The following is a 17,712-nucleotide window of genomic DNA, read 5'->3' as shown; positions in this document are numbered from 1 at the left end:
TAAATAGTTAATAACTATTTACTAACTAGTCTACCTAGTTAAAATAAATACAAACTTACCTGTAAAATAAAACCTAAGCTAGCTACAATATAACTATTAGCTTAGGTACTAGCTTAGGTTTTATTTCACAGGCAAGTGTGTATTTAATTTTAAATAGGTGTTATTTAGTTAATAATTGTAACTTTAATTTATCTCTATTTTAATTATGTTAAAGTTAGGGGGTGTTAGGGTTAGGGTTAGGTTTAGGGGTTAATATAGTTTAGGTTGTTGCGATGGGGGCTGGTTGTTTAGGGGTTAATATGTTTAGTTAGTGATGTGGGAGGCCAGAGGTTTAGGGGTTAATTGCTTTTTTAGTGGCGGCGATGTTGGGCAGCGGCGGAATAGGGGTTAATAGATTTATTATAGTGTGGGCGATGTTGGGGTGCAGAGGAATAGGGGTTAATAACGTTAGTATAGTGGCAGCAATATCGGGAGCGGCAGATTATTATTATTATCGGTTATTTGTAGAGCGCCAACAGATTCTGCAGCGCTATAAACAAAACAATTATAGGGATCAAATGGGTAGAGGGCCCTGCCAAGAGTTGCACTGTTGTAGTCAGCTCTTAAGAAGGTGATCTACAAACAGCTGGACTTTTAGGCTTACATGCTAAGAGGGTTCAGGGGATAGCAATGGAGGAGAGGAACTGGTATAAAGTAAGGTTAGCGTAGGTTGTATGCATCCCTGAACAGTAGAGTCTTTAGGGAGAGCTTGAAGCTTTCAAAACTAGGGAAGAGTCTTGTGGAGTGAGGTAGAGAGTTCCACAAGATGGGAGACAGTTTGGAGAAGTCCTGTAAACGGGAGTGTGATGAGGTAACAAGAGAGGAGAAGAGTAGGAGGTTATGAGCAGAGCGAAGGGGACGGGAGGGAGAGTATCTGGAGACAAGGTCTGAGATATAAGGGGGAGCAGTGCAGTTGAGGGCTTTGTATGTCAGAGTGAGAATTTTGTGCTTGATCCTAGAGGCAAGAGGAAGCCAGTGAAGGGATTGGCAGAGAGGTGCAGCAGATGAAGAGCGACGTGTAAGGAAGATGGGTTAATAGTTTTATTTTGGTTGCGGCGATATCGGAAGTGTCAGATTAGGGGTTAATAACATTATGTAGGTGGCGGCGATGTCGGGGGCAGGGTTGTTTAGACGTGGGGTTTATGTTAGGGGGTTAGGTTTAAATGTTACTTTTTTTCCCCATAGACATCAATGGGGTTGCGTTACAGAGCTTTTCATTCCGCGATCACAGGTGTTAGGTTTTTTTCTGACCCGCTCTCGCCATTGATGTCTATGGGGAAAGCGCCATTCAATGTTCATGTAAAAAATTTTACATAGGAGAAACAACCAGAATGCTCCGTGAAAGGATAAGGGAGCACCTCTCTTGCATAGATAGGGGCAATCTTGACCCTTATATCTATTGCCACTTTAGGGAAGTACACAACAACAACCTTAAAGATTTTAAATATTGGGGAATTAAAAAAGTTTACCCCGACTGGAGAGGGGGAAACTGGGAAAATAAACTCCTAAAGGCAGAAGCTGAAATTATATACCTAATGAATACCCTCCAACCTGGAGGCTTGAACTCTGAGATAGACATTTCCCCCTTCTTATAAAAGTCTCTTATAATATGCGAACATTTTCCGGGTTAAATCAGCCACTTATATAGAAAATACTCACATACATTAAGTAAGCAATAAAATTTCAATTTACCTTGGGCAAAGATAGTACAAGCCCTATATAAATTCATTTTTCTAGTAATTAAAAAGGATTTTTTATCCCCCTAAAATCAATAAATTAATTGAATAAGCCATATTTTTACCCACTAGCAATAACTCTAGTTATGGGATTGATAATTTCTGATTTAATTGTATGTCTATTTTTAAATTGTTACAAATTTATAAATTGTTGAACTTACTATCCTTTGTTGAAAAGGAATATGTATATATCGTTAATCTTTACCCACTAACAATAATTCTAGATATGGGAATGATGATTCTGATTCTTAAATTTTCGTTTCGTCCATTTTTAAATTGTTACAAATTTATAAATTGTTGAACATACTATCCTTTGTTGAAAAGGAATATGTATATATCGTTAATTTTTACCCACTAACAATAATTCTAGATATGGGAATGATGATTCTGATTCTTACATTTTCGTTTCGTCCATTTTTAAATTGTTACAAATTTATAAATTGTTGAACTTACTATCCTTTGTTGAAAAGTAATATGTATATATCGTTAATTTTTACCCACTAACAATAATTCTAGATATGGGAATGATGATTCTGATTCTTACATTTTCGTTTCGTCCATTTTTTTTTTTTTTTTAAATAAATTTTTATTTGAGGTAAAATTATAGCATACAAATAAAGAGTTACAGCACTTTACATTAGCATTGTAAAATTACTTGCAACAAAATACATTCAATAGGTTATTCAGTAAACTTACATATGGAAAAGCAACGTCTACTGTCTATAAGTCATGCTGTTAGTGATATTTATAGTTGCTGTAATAAGAGAAGAGAGATAAACCTCAAATTTTAGTTAGTATCATACTGAGCGTAAGTAATATCAAGCTGAAGCCCAAAATGAACCGTAAATAAACAACAATAAAAGGCTTATAAAATATAGAAATTAAAATATTAGATGAAAGAAAACCTAAGCCTCTTAATTTTGGGCATATAGGGTGAAGGTTATTGATATTACAGTTGCGGTATATAAAAAAAAGATAAACCGCGCAATTCGTACTCCATAGCTAGGAGGTACATTATCTGGGGGGTGGGATATTTATTTTGATGTGACAGGTCGATAAGGCAAATTATAATATCATGGCTCCATCAGACTGCGTGGCCACTACAATGAGTAGCAGATCTGCCCATGAGATCACATAAGAGGCATCTTATCTGGGGGGGAGGGGTGATTAGTCACATATGGTGGGTCATTGTGGTATTGTTATTCTCCCCAATGCAGGCACTCTAGAAGATTATATGGCAGTTTTGCAAGTAAGGTACCGCTAAATATTTCTATATCAGTACATATATGAGGTATTTGCTAGGCAACCCCGGCCGCAGGCAGCCCAGCAATAAAAAAATTAAAGACTTACTATACAGTAGCTTCAAGTTATATAGATTGCATAACTAAAGCCATTCCCTCTATTATGGAGAACACAGTATAAGTAATAAACCTCTAAATTTAACATATGTGCTAAACAACCAAAATGGAACAGATGCATAACCAAGGAACCATATTCAAAATGAGCTGCTGTAATTGTTAATGGAGTTTGTAACTAGTTGTAGCACATGTCACTGCCGTATAAACTTAGATATGACCATGGAATCATAAAGTAATGTAATGTGGACATAATCAGCCATGTTTTGCCCTAAAAAATTATGAGCTTAACTAGTGAAGGCAGATCTCTGAAAATTAGGTGCTAACTCAGCAGGGCATCATTAGTCACGATAAGCAAACTCGCAAATCAGAAAATATATTGCAATAAACTATTAAACAAAAACGTTAAACCAACATTAGCATTCACCTAGCACATAACATATTTTAGGTATAGCAAACAATGTTCCAGAACAACCAATAAGTCCGGCCAGAACAGGATTAACTTGAGGAGCTACAGTTCCGACCCCTTAGCCAATACCCTTAGGGATCTCTGGCTCCGTGTCCATCAATGGCGGTCTCTGAGTAAACATCTTCACCACAATCTGGACATTGTGAGATGCGATATATACAGGTGAGACCACAAATATGAAAGAGTTTCCAGGCTTACCATCAGATCGCAAGCTATGGGATATAAGCAATTTCAGTGTTACACTTTCTGCAGTTACCACTATAGAATCGAAAAAGCTGTCCCCCTCCTCAGAGTTTACCGCAAATAAATGTACAGGTCTGGATGTCGCTCTGGTGGTCTCCGCAATGGCCCTCTTCATCTGAGCTCGCTGCGATATTTCAGCACTAGTACTATGCTGGCCCAGTGTCACAGGGTTAGATTGTTTAGGTGTTAAGTAGCAGCCCGGTCTAGGTAACTGTCTCAGCCTAAGCGTGTAAGTCTCCTGTGAATTCCGGGTCTCCATATTCTCTGTATATCTCTCCAAGATCCTCATGTTCATCTCTGAGTAGCCAGACAACTCAGGATCAGTAGTGTGCAATTGTAGTGTGGCGCCATCTTGGACCGCGTGTCGCAGGTTCAACTGAGTAAGCCACCTGGAGATCGCTGCCAACATGTCAGAAAAGTGACTTTCAAATATCTCAGATATCTTATCTTCCAGCCGTTTTGTAGACATTTTCCTGCAGTATGAATTGCAAAATGATCCAATCTGGGATTGCCAAGGACCAGTAGCAATTGTGGCCTACAAGCTCCTGTTTACCATATAACGTATTCAAAGTGTAGGGACTTAAACCACGTTTCCAGAGTGATCAAGTTGGTTCCTTTAAAGTCTTAACACAGCTCTATACCTTTACCAGACATTTTTTCCCTCTGTAATAAGCGAAGAAACTAGGTGAAATTACTTTAGATTGTATTCAGATGCAGAGCTCCATAGAGATGCGACTTGTCAGCTCGACGGCTTGCTCCGCCCCCCGTTTCGTCCATTTTTAAATTGTTACAAATTTATAAATTGTTGAACTTACTATCCTTTGTTGAAAAGGAATATGTATATATCGTTAATTTTTACCCACTAACAATAATTCTAGATATGGGAATGATGATTCTGATTCCTATATTTTCGTTTCAGTTTAGGTAATTTTAAGTTTGCACAATCTAAATGTATATTATCTAATAAAGGCACTTTAGAATTGAAATATATAAGTTGAATTGTGTGAATGCTAATAAAGCAGAAATGATAAGTTCTCTTCCTTGCGTATGAAGTAACTAAATAACAACACAGAAACAATCATTACCTACTTAAATAAAGTCCACCTTTACATTGGAAGCCACACAGGTGTTGATAGAAATCAAAAGGAAATGAAGGAACCAATCAAAACACATTCATACCTTTAAAAAGCCAGAAGCTAGCAGGATAAGCATTCTTGATAAAGCCCAGAAGGGTGAAACGCGTTGAATGGGACCTGCTACACTCTACTAAACTTCATTTGCTGTGTGACCCTGCAACTTTAAACTTTTCTCCTGACCCTGAAAGTTAAAATCTACCTTTGGTAACTTCAGGGAATACGGTGTTACTGCTAAACACTGACCAAAGATTTCTTCAAACCTCAAGAAGTCTGAGGGAACCCAGATGAAAACAAAATTTGGGCTATAAGAAGAAAGGAAAACAAAAAAAAGGATAACTACATCACCAGAACGGATCATCACCCCTGACCTCTGAATCAAAGAGAAGGTCAGGTGACTTATCAGAAGCACCAGGAACCAACAGTCTGTGAATCCCTCACAGTGAAGAATATCAGCGGTTGCAACCAGGACAGATTAAGGTACCTCTACACTAATTTGCACTGCAGTTTTTAAAACACGCAAACTGAACTTTAAAGACATCAAGGTATTCATATGTTAAATTAACCATTTCCATTAACCACGATTGTTTTGACACCAAAATCAGAATAACGGCTGTTTTTTGCCTTTTTAACTATCCAGCACACCTGAGCTAATTATATGTCCAAGGAAAGTAACTGTGTAACTTTATAACGGTATTTGTTACTGAAGAACTGTAAAGCTGTTACGCTCAACTTCTAATCACAGTTGAACCAAAGCCGTTACGCTCACCTTCTAATTACAGTTGAATCAATTTGAACATTAGCACTGAATCTATTTGCTTTTAATATATTAGGATTGATACATTTGTGCCTTTTAAATATTTAATTCACCATTTATCTTAGAATTTGTTGCTTGCTATATGTTATCTATAGAATTAATTCCTTTATACCTGGAATTCTAGGGTTTATTAATATATGGTTCTAGTCTGTTTTTATAAGTGTTGTATAAGGGAGACGTCCCTTTATTAATTAGGAATAGCATTTGCTGTTGTTTTTATGTGTTATAAGAATTTTTAAATAAACAAGATTGTATAAAACATAAGTTAGATTGGTATCATCATTTCCTAGCTTTTTTTAGCGCTGCTAAATAAAACCCAATTTTTTCTTCTTATCCACCATTTAGTTCTCTTTGAGGGAAAAACTTTTTTAGCAGCAGGAATCCACCTTTACACACTATCACACTACACATATGGGGAAAGCGTGCACAAGCACGTCAAAGCAGCACTTGTATTGTGTGCGGTATGGAGCTCAACACAACCATATCACATTACAAGTTTCAAAACTTGTAATGGCTGCGCTATAGAGGGTTAAATAACGCAACTTTTGTTGCGTCCGTTAAATTCCCTATAGCGCGAATAACTCGTAATCTACCTGTAAATAAAGTATTAACCCCTAAACCGCCGTTCCCCTACATCGCCGACACTAACTAAACTATTAACCCCTAAACTGCACCCCCCCATCGCCAACTCTACCTAAACCTATTAACCCCTAAAGTGCCATTCCCAAACATCGCCAACACTAAATAAACCTATTAACCCCTAAACCGCAGTTTCCCGACATCGCCGACACTAAACCTATTAACCCCTAAACCGCAGTTCCCCATCATTGCCAACACGAACTAAATCTATTAACCCTTAAACCTAACACCCCCACACATCGGCAACACTAACTAAACATATTAACCCCTAAACCGCCGGCCCCCACATCGCAACAACCTAAATTAAAACTATATTAACCCCTAACTCTAAACCTAAACCTCACACCCCCTAACTTTAACATAATTTAAATTGACCTAAATTAAAGTTTAAATTATTAACTAAATAATACCTATTTAAATCTAAATGCAAAGTAACTTACCTGTGAAATAAAACCTAAGCTAGCTACAATACAATAGTTATATTGTAGCTAGCTTAGGTTTTATTTTTATTTCACAGGTAATTTATTTATTTTAACTAGGTAGTTTTTAACTATTTACTAACTACCTAGTTAAAATGAATACAAATTTACCTGTGAAATAATAATAAAACCTAAGCTGCCTTACACTAAAAGCTACCATTACAAAATAAAAAAACCTACCATTACAAAAACAAAAAACACTAAAATGACAAATTACAAAAAATAAACTAAAATATCCAAAACAATAAAAATTATTCCTATTCTAATACCACTTTTTTAAAATAAAAAACACCCCAAAATAAAAATCCCTAATATATAATAAACTACCAAGGGCCCTTAAAAGGGACACTCAGGTCAAATTAAATTTCATGATTCAGATACAGCATGTAATTTTAAACAACTTTCCAATTTACTTCCATTGAAAAAAAAGGGGCACAGTTTTTTATATTTACACTTTTTGAGTCACCAGCTCCGACTGAGCATGTGCAAGAACTCAGACTATACGTATATGCATTTGTGATTGGCTGATTGCTATCACATGGTATAGGGGGAGTGGAAATATACATAACTTTGACATTTGTTAAAAAAAAAATGTACTACTCATTTGAAATTCAGAGTAAATGCTATTGTATTGTCTTGTTATCTTGCATTTGTTGATTATGCAAATCTACTGTGTTTACTGGTCTTTTACAGGGCCTTTTGTAGGGCATTGCCCTAAAGAAATCAGCTCTTTTACTACAAAAGAAAAACAAAAAAACCCACTAACATTACAACCCCCCCAAACCCACAAAATAAAAATAAAGTTAAACCTAATCTACCCATTGCCCTGAAAAGGGCATTTGTATGGGCATTGCCCTTAAAAGGGCATTCAGCTCTTTTGCTGCCCTTAAAATGGCATTCAGCTCTTTTAAGAGTGCCCACCCTAATCGAAAAAAACCCCACCCCAAAACGAGAAAAAACACACCCCAAAAGTATTCCGATTCTAATACCCATTTAAAAACACCCACCCCAAAATAAAAAACCTAATCTATAATAAACTACCAATAGCCCTTAAAAGGGCCTTTTTTAGGGCATTGCCCTAAAGAAATCAGCTCTTTTGCTCACAAATAAATACAAAGACCCACTAACATTACAAACCCCCACGTCCCCAAACCCACAAAATAAAAAAAACAATCTAAAAAACCTAATCTACCCAATGCCCTGAAAAAGGTCATTTGTTCAGCACTTTTACTACCCTTAAAAGGGCATTCAGCTCTTTTAAGAGTGTCCATCCTAATCTAAGAAAAATCCACCACAAAAAACCTTTAAAAAAAACCTAACTCTAACCCCTCTTTAGGTAATCACAGTTGTTGAAGTCCCGCTTGAACGATCTTCATCCTGGCGGCTCCATCTTCATCCAGGAGGCATCTTCATCCAAGCTGCTCCATCTTCACCCATCGTGGGACCGGCATCTTCTTCATCCCTGCGGAGGCGGAGAAGTCGATGCGCAGAGGCGGAGGTCCAGGCGAAGGTCCAAGGCGGTGGCCCATCGATCCAACGTCTTCATGCGATCGTCCGCCGCACACTGAGGATTGAAATGCAAGGTGCCGCTTTTATACCGGGGGTACCATTGCATTCCTATTTGATGCAAAGTTTGAATCAGCCAATAGGAATAAGAGCTGCTTAAATCCTATTGGCTGTTCAAATCAGCCAATAGGATTTAAGCAGCTTTCATTCCTATTGGATGGTTTGAATAAGATGTTGGTCCAGCGATGGATGAAGATGGAGCCACCTGGATGAAGATGCTGTCTGGATGAAGATGGAGCTGCCGGGATGAAGATCGTTCAAGCGGGACTTCAACAACTGTGAGTACCTAAAGAGGGGTTAGTGTTAGGTTTTTTTAAGTTTTTTTTTTTAGCTTAGGGTGGGCACTTTTAAAAGAGCTGAATGAACTTTTTAAGGGCAGTAAAAGAGCTGAATGCCCTTTTCAGGGCAATGTCCATACAAATGCCCTTTTTAGGGCAATGGGTAGATTAGGTTTTATAGATATTTTATTTTGTGGGTTTGGGGGGGTGGGGGTTTGTAATGTTAGTGGGTCTTTGTATTTATTTATTTGTGAGAAAAAGAGCTGATTTATTTAGGGCAATGCCCTACAAAAGGCCCTTTTAAGGGCTATTGGTAGTTTATTATAAATAAGGTTTTTTATTTTTGGGTGTTTTTTTTTTTAATTGGTATTAGAATAGGAATAATTTTTATTAATTTTGATAATTCATTTGTTATTTTGTGGAATGTTTTTTTTCCGTTTTGGGGTAGTTTTTTTTTAAGATTAGGGTGGGCACTCTTAAAAGAGCTGAATGCCCTTTTAAGGGCAGTAAAAGAGCTGAACGGCAGCTTAGGTTTTATTTTTATTTCACAGGTAAGTTTGTATTTATTTTAACTAGGTAGTTAATAAATAGTTAATTACTATTTACTAACTAGTCTACCTAGTTAAAATAAATAACTTACCTGTGAAATAAAAATAAAACCTAAATTAGCTACAATATAACTATTAGTTATATTGTAGCTAGCTTAGGTTTTATTTCACAGGTAAGTTACTTTGTATTTAAATTTAAATGGGTATTATTTCGTTAATAATTGTAACTTTAATTTAGTTATATTTTAATTATGTTAAAGTTAGGGGGTGTTAGGGTTATGGTTAGGGGGTGTTAGGTTTAGGGTTAGGGGATGTTAGGTTTAGGGTTATGGTTAGGGGGTGTTAGGGTTAGGTTTAAAGTTAAGGGGTGTTAGGTTTAGGGGTTAATATAGTTTAATTTAGGTTGTTGCAATGTGGGGGCAGCGGTTTAGGGGTTAATAGGTTTAGTTAGTATTGGCAACTGCGATGTGAGGGGGGTGCAGTTTCGGGGTTAATAGGTTTAGTGCATGTCAGCGATGTTTTGGGACGGCGGTTTAGGGGTTAACACCTTTATTATAGACTTAGAGTTAGTGTTGGGGAACTGTGGTTTAGGAACAATGAAAAATTCCGAATATGAATAATGGATCCAAAAATTCGGAAACAAATGTATTCATTTTTGGAATTTTTCGGGATGTGCCAATTCGGATGCATCTGAATTGCCGAATCATCCGAATTCCGAATTTGTCCGAAACACACATCTAGTTAAAATCCCTTTATTATTAAAGCATTGGGATCAACATAGAACAGAAAATTTCGGGGTGGCCCCCTTAATCATGTGATACCACTAATTTATAGCACTTCCCATAAATCAAGTATAGCAATTAATCAATTACAATTCAGTTGATTGAAATAGGGCAAATAGTATAAAAAATCAAGTAACAAAACTACACAAAATGTATACAATATATAAAAAAAGGTTAATTTAAAAACAATAATGATTAATATTATATTACAATACAACCAGCAAAGTATATCCAGCTTAATACTGTGAAATAAATGCCTGCAAAGCATTTTTAGCTAGACCTGAGTATCAGATGTTAAAATAATAAACATTCAAATTCATTAAGATATTACACGTCTACTAATAAAAAACTGACCAATTGATTTATTTATTCATTCCCTTAGGCTGAATATCTAGTCTGAATATCTAAAAGACCTCACATTGCTTCAAGAGCAATTCCCTATTGCCCCCCGCCTAGGGATGTCAACCTTCTCAATGACCTGGAAGAGCAATTGATTAATTTGGTGGCCAAACTGTAAAAAATGGGCAGTTACTGGGGCAGTTACAACATTACACCTTATGTTGCCCTTATGCTCACTTATACGATCTTTAATACATCTGGTGGTCTCTCCAATGTAACCACGCCCACAAGGGCATTTGATAAGATAAACAACATAAGATGTAAGACATGTATACTGTGTATTATGTCTAAATTTTTGTCCGGTCGATGGATGAGTAAAATAAGGCCCCTTTATGACCGAACTACAATTAACACAGCCAAGGAAAGGGAAACATCCAAGATTAATTTCAGATATAAAAGATTGTTTCAAAAAAAAAAAAAATTTGAATCTATATCAGCTCTTATAAGGTCATCCATCAAGTTCTTACTCCTCTTAAAGGCTGGCATGGCTGGCTGCTTAAATTCCTCTACATCAGATATACATTCCCCCCATAAATACCAGTATTTACATATAATTTTCGTGATTAGGTTGCATTCCTGACAGAATTCAGATATAAAGGTTAACCTATTTTCCTTTTTCTTTGCCAATTGTTTACCTATCAAATCATTTCTAGGAGTAGCTCTAACATCAGTAGTGAACTGATCTATCAAAGCCTGTGGATAACCCCTTGCAAGAAATTTTCGGTCCATTTCTTCCAACCTCACAGGGACAGTATTCTCATTAGGGACTGTTGATGGGCACTGTCATATTTCAAGAGACTGTTGCAATCCGTCTCTTTGCAAAATATATCAGTACTAAATCCAGCCTTAATTACAGACACATCCATGAAGTCTATTCTAGTTTCAGACCATGTCAGTTTGAATTTTATATGGTAAGTACACCTTTTCAATTTGTCCACAAATTGGGCCAGGGCTCTAATGTCGCCAACCCACACACCAAAAATATTGTCACTGTAGCACCACCAGGTTGGCACAACACTGACGAAACAGCTTATTTTCAAAAACAAACCTTGTATTGGATAAATATATATTGTACCAAAATACAATAAAATAAATGTAGAAATATGTATTTATGAAAAAATAGAACATATTCTGTTATGTGAAGAACATTGAGAATATGTGATCGTGTTTGCGCGCAATAGGGTGTTAGGTTTTTTTCTACTTTTTTTGCTCCATTTACTTTTATGGGGGGAATAGGTTATCACGCATGCAATATTCTAAGTTCGGCTTTTTACGCTCGTCAGGTTAGCACGCAAGCATAAAATGTTTACTTTCAATTTGTAATACAAGCGCTACTTGACGCACGCAAAAAGCTTACATCTAGCTGAGGTAATGCTCGAGGAAATACGTTAAATAAAGCTCAACTTGTAATCTGGCCCTTTATCTGTACGTAATTATCCTCAACAGACAAGATTAGATAAGAGAGAGACATAGGTTTCAACATGGCAGCTCCCATTACTTTATAAAAACTCATGGGAATTTTCACAGTTACAGGAAAAGGGGACAGAATAAATAAAGTATATTGCAAAGTAGTTTTAATACACAGAATTAAACATTTTATTTTACAATTTAAAAGTATTTAATATCTATCTAACTCCTTAACTGCTAAATCATTTCACATCCCTATCCTGAGCGGTTTTTGAGATTTTAGATGCTGCTCACAGTTCAAGGGACATACACAAAAAAAATATGGGCTAATTAAATAAAGTGTTTGATATAGACAACGTTTGTAATTAACACGCATTAGCTATTTTGCTTCTAAAGCTGCTAACATGAGAAGAAACTTGCAGTTATTTGGCTGCATATGAATGCGGACCTAATACAGGCTTCTTATACAGATAAGGTTGTTTCCTCCCTCCCTAGCTGTTTGTCTAATGTGGATGGGCAGTGCTATATGTAAATGTAAGTAAATCTGCAGATTCACTGTAAAGACAAAGCAGCTACTCACTTTGAGGCAACAGAAATGTTTTACAATCGAATCCCAGTAAAATGACAGCATAGTTCTCAAATTCCTTACATTCTTTGTAAATAAAGACACAGATTGTTTAGCACTAAAACGGTCTGAATGAGCCATATATGCTGGTGCACTTTTCCTCTCAGGGAACTGTAATAGGGAAAAATATAAAGTGAAACCAGTAGAAAAGCTGTCAAACCCACTACCAGACCTTGCATGTTTCCAGGTTTAATCAATGTAGAAAAAGCTGCAGATTCTCTGTACAAAGCAGCTACTCACTCAGTTTATGTTCCCTGCAGAGGTATGTCCCTAACCCTTCCCTCCACCAAGGCAGTGCACACACCGTAGGGGAAGTCTCACATACTGCTCTGTGTAATATGATCCTCATTTTAAGGAGATCGTTACACAGAGCAGTATGTGAGACTTCCCCTTCGGTTACGGTTGCCACCTTTTGCCCAGAAGATTCCTGGACACTTTTTAAATGGGGTGGAGAGGGTGTGGCTTGGGACATGACTTGGGGGTGTGGCCTGGGGCGTGGCTTCTCACGGCCTCAAATTTGATATAAAATGTTTAAAATGTTGGTTGGCAATTAAAAAAAATACAGGTAGATTATGAGTTATGCGCGCTATAGGGAATTTAACAAATGCAACAAAAGTTGCATTATTTAACCCTCTATAGTGCAGCCATTACAAGTTTTGAAACAGCCAGCTTGTGCGTGCGATATGGTTGCGTTGAGCTCCATACTGCACAAAATACAAGCACTGTTTTGACGTGCTCGTGCACGCTTTTCACATAGACATCAATGGGGAGAGCGGGTCAGAAAAAATCCTAATACCTGCGATCACGGAATGAAAAGCTCCGTAACGCAGCCCCATTGATGTCTATGGGGGAAAAAAAGTAACATTTAAACCTAACAATCTAATATAAACCCCACATCTAAACACCCCTAATCTGCCGCCCCCGACATCGCCGCCACCTACATAATTTTCTTAACCCCTAATCTGCCGCTCCCGATATCGCCACCACTATACTAAAGTTATTAACCCCTATTCCCTCGGACCCCAACATCGCCCACACTATAATAAATCTATTAACCACTATTCCGCCACTCCCCGACATCGCTGCCACTAAACAAAGCTATTAACCCCTAAACCTTTGGCCTCCCACATCACTACCACTAAATAAATCTATTAACCCATAAACCGCTAGCCCCCCACACCGCAACAACCTAAATTAAACTATATTAACCCCTAAACCTAACCCTAACACCCCCTAACTTTAACATAATTAAAATAAAGCTAAATTAAAGTTACAATTATTAACTAATAATACATATTTAAAACTAAATACAAACTTACCTGTAAAAAAAAACCTAACGCCTAGATTTAGAGTTCTGCGGCCAAAGGGGTGCATTAGCTACGCATGCTTTTTTTCCCCCGCACCTTTTAAACAACGCTGGTATTTAGAGTTCTCAGAAGGGCTGCGTTAGGCTCCAAAAAGGGAGCGTACAGGCATATTTACCGCCACTGCAACTCTCAATACCAGCGGTGCTTACGGACGCGGCCAGCTTCAAAAACGTGCTCGTACACGATTCCCCCATAGGAAACAATGGGGCAGTTTGAGCTGAAAAAAAACCTAACACCTGCAAAAAAGCAGCGTTCAGCTCCTAACGCAGCCCCATTGTTTCCTATGGGGAAACACTTCCTAAGTCTGCACCTAACACCCTAACATGTACCCCGAGTCTAAACACCCCTAGCCTTACACTTATTAACCCCTAATCTGCCGCCCCCGCTATCGCTGACCCCTGCATATTATTTTTAACCCCTAATCTGCCGATCCATGCACCGCCGCAACCTACATTATCCCTATGTACCCCTAATCTGCTGTCCCTAACACCGCCGACCCCTATATTATATTTATTAACCCCTAATCTGCCGCCCCCAACGTCGCCGCCACCTACCTACAATTATTAACCCCCTAATCTGCCGACCGGACCTCACCGCTACTCTAATAAATGTATTAACCCCTAAAGCTAAGTCTAACTCTAACCCTAACACCCCCCTAAATTAAATATAATTTTATTCTAACGAAATAAAATAATTCTTATTAAATAAATTAATCCTATTTAAAGCTAAATACTTACCTGTAAAATAAACCCTAATATAGCTACAATATAAGTAATAATTATATTGTAGCTATTTTAGGATTAATATTTATTTTACAGGCAACTTTGTATTTATTTTAACCAGGTACAATAGCTATTAAATAGTTAATAACTATTTAATAGTTACCTAGTTAAAATAATTACAAAATTACCTGTAAAATAAATCCTAACCTAAGTTACAATTAAACCTAACACTACACTATCAATAAATTAATTAAATAAACTATCTACAATTATCTACAATTAAATCAACTAAACTAAATTACAAAAACAAACAAACACTAAATTACAAAAACAAACAAACACTAAATTACAAAAAATAAAAAAAATTACAAGAATTTTAAACTAATTACACCTACTCTAAGCCCCCTAAAAAAATAAAGCCCCCCAAAATAAAAAAAATGCCCTACCCTATTCTAAAATAAAAATTTAACAGCTCTTTTACCTTACCAGCCCTTAAAAGGGCCTTTTGCGAGGCATGCCCCAAAGAAAACAGCTCTTTTGCATTTAAATAAACATACAATACCCCCCCCCCCCAACATTACAACCCACCACCCACATACCCCTAATCTAACCCAAACCCCCCTTAAAAAACCTAACACTAAGCCCCTGAAGATCTTCCTACCTTGTCTTCACCACGCCGGGTATCACCGATCCGTCCAGAAGAGGGTCTGAAGTCTTCCTCCTATCCGGCAAGAAGAGGAGATCTGGACCGGCAAACATCTTCATCCAAGCGGCATCTTCTATCTTCTTCCATCCGGCGCGGAGCGGGACCATCTTGAAGCAGCCAACGCGGATCCATCCTCTTCTAACGACGTCCTAAGTCCGAATGAAGGTTCCTTTAAATGACATCATTCAAGATGTGGTCCCTCGAATTCCGATTGGCTGATAGGATTCTATCAGCCAATCGGAATTAAGGTAGGAAAAATCTGATTAGCTGATTGAATCAGCCAATCAGATTCAAGTTCAATCGGATTGGCTGATCCAATCAGCCAATCAGATTGAACTCGCATTCTATTGGCTGTTCCGATCAGCCAATAGAATGCAAGCTCAATCTGATTGGCTGATTGGATCAGCCAATCCGATTGAACTTGAATCTGATTGGCTGATTCAATCAGCCAAACAGATTTTTCCTACCTTAATTCCGATTGGCTGATAGAATCCTATCAGCCAATCGGAATTCGGACTTAGGACGTCGTTAGAAGAGGATGGATCCGCGTCGGCTGCTTCAAGATGGTCCCGCTCCGCGCCGGATGGAAGAAGATAGAAGATGCCGCTTGGATGAAGATGTTTGCCGGTCCAGATCTCCTCTTCTTGCCGGATAGGATGAAGACTTCGGAGCCTCTTCTGGACCTCTTCTTGCCGGATAGGAGGAAGACTTCGGACCCTCTTCTGGATGGATCCGTGATACCCGGAGTGGTGAATACAAGGTAGGAAGATCTTCAGGGGCTTAGTGTTAGGTTTTTTAAGGGGGGTTTGGGTTAGATTAGGGGTATGTGGGTGGTGGGTTGTAATGTTGGGGGGGTATTGCATGTTTATTTAAATGCAAAAGAGCTGTTTTCTTTGGGGCATGCCCCGCAAAAGGCCCTTTTAAGGACTAGTAAGGTAAAAGAGCTGTTAAATTTTTATTTTAGAATAGGGTAGGGCATTTTTTTTATTTTGGGGGGCTTTGTTATTTTTTTAGGGGGCTTAGAGTAGGTGTAATTAGTTTAAAATTCTTGCAATCTTTTTTTATTTTTTGTAATTTAGTGTTTGTTTTTTTTGTAATTTTTGTAATTTAGTTTAGTTGATTTAATTGTAGATAATTGTAGATAGTTTATTTAATTTATTTATTTATTTATTAATGTTGTAATTATTTTAACTAGGTAACTATTAAATAGTTATTAACTATTTATTAGCTATTGTACCTGGTTAAAATAAATATAAAGTTGCCTGTAAAATAAATATTAATCCTAAAATAGCTACAATATAATTATTATTTATATTGTAGCTATATTAGGGTTTATTTTACAGGTAAGTATTTAGATTTAAATAGGAATAATTTATTTAATAAGATTTATTTTATTTCGTTAGATTTAAATTATATTTAACTTAGGGGGGTGTTAGGGTTAGACTTAGCTTTAGGGGTTAATACATTTATTATAGTAGCGGCGAGGTCCGGTCGGCAGATTAGGGGTTAATACTTGAAGTTAGGTGTCGGCGATGTTAGGGAGGGCAGATTAGGGGTTAATACTATTTATTATAGGGTTTGTGAGGCGGGAGTGAGGCGGATTAGGGGTTAATACATTTATTATAGTAGCGGTGAGGTCCGGTCGGCAGATTAGGGGTTAATAATTGTAGGTAGGTAGCGGCGACGTTGGGGGGGCCAGATTAGGGGGTAATAAATATTATGTAGGGTTCGAAGATGTTAGGGGCAGCAGATTAGGGGTACATAGGGATAATGTAGGTTGCAGCGGTGTGCGGTCGGCAGATTAGGGGTTAAAAAATGTAATAGAGTGGCGGCGATGTGGGGGGGCCTCGGTTTAGGGGTGCATAGGTAGTTTATGGGTGTTAGTGTACTTTAGAGCACAGTAGTTAAGAGCTTTATGAACCGGCGTTAGCCCAGAAAGCTCTTAACTCCTGGCTTTTTTCTGCGGCTGGAGTCTTGTCGTTAGATTTCTAACGCTCACTTCAGCCAAGACTCTAAATACCAGCGTTAGAAAGATCCCATTGAAAACATCGGATACGCAATTGATGTAAGGGGATCTGCGGTATGGAAAAGTCGCGGCTGGAAAGTGAGCATTAGACCCTTTCCTGACTGACTCTAAATACCAGCGGGCGGCCAAAACCAGTGTTAGGACCCCCTAACGCTGGTTTTGATGGCTAACGCAGAACTCTAAATCTAGGCGTAAGTTAGCTACAATATAACTAATAGTTATATTGTAGCTAGCTTAGGTTTTATTTTTATTTCACAGGTAAGTTTGTATTTATTTTAACTAGGTAGACTAGTTAGTAAATAGTTATTACTATTTACTAACTACCTAGTTAAAATAAATACAAACTTACCTGTGAAATAAAACCTAAGATGCCTTA

This window comes from Bombina bombina, chromosome 4, assembly GCF_027579735.1.
Source record: "Bombina bombina isolate aBomBom1 chromosome 4, aBomBom1.pri, whole genome shotgun sequence".
NCBI lineage: Eukaryota > Metazoa > Chordata > Amphibia > Anura > Bombinatoridae > Bombina > Bombina bombina.
This window is presented reverse-complemented; position numbering follows the sequence as displayed.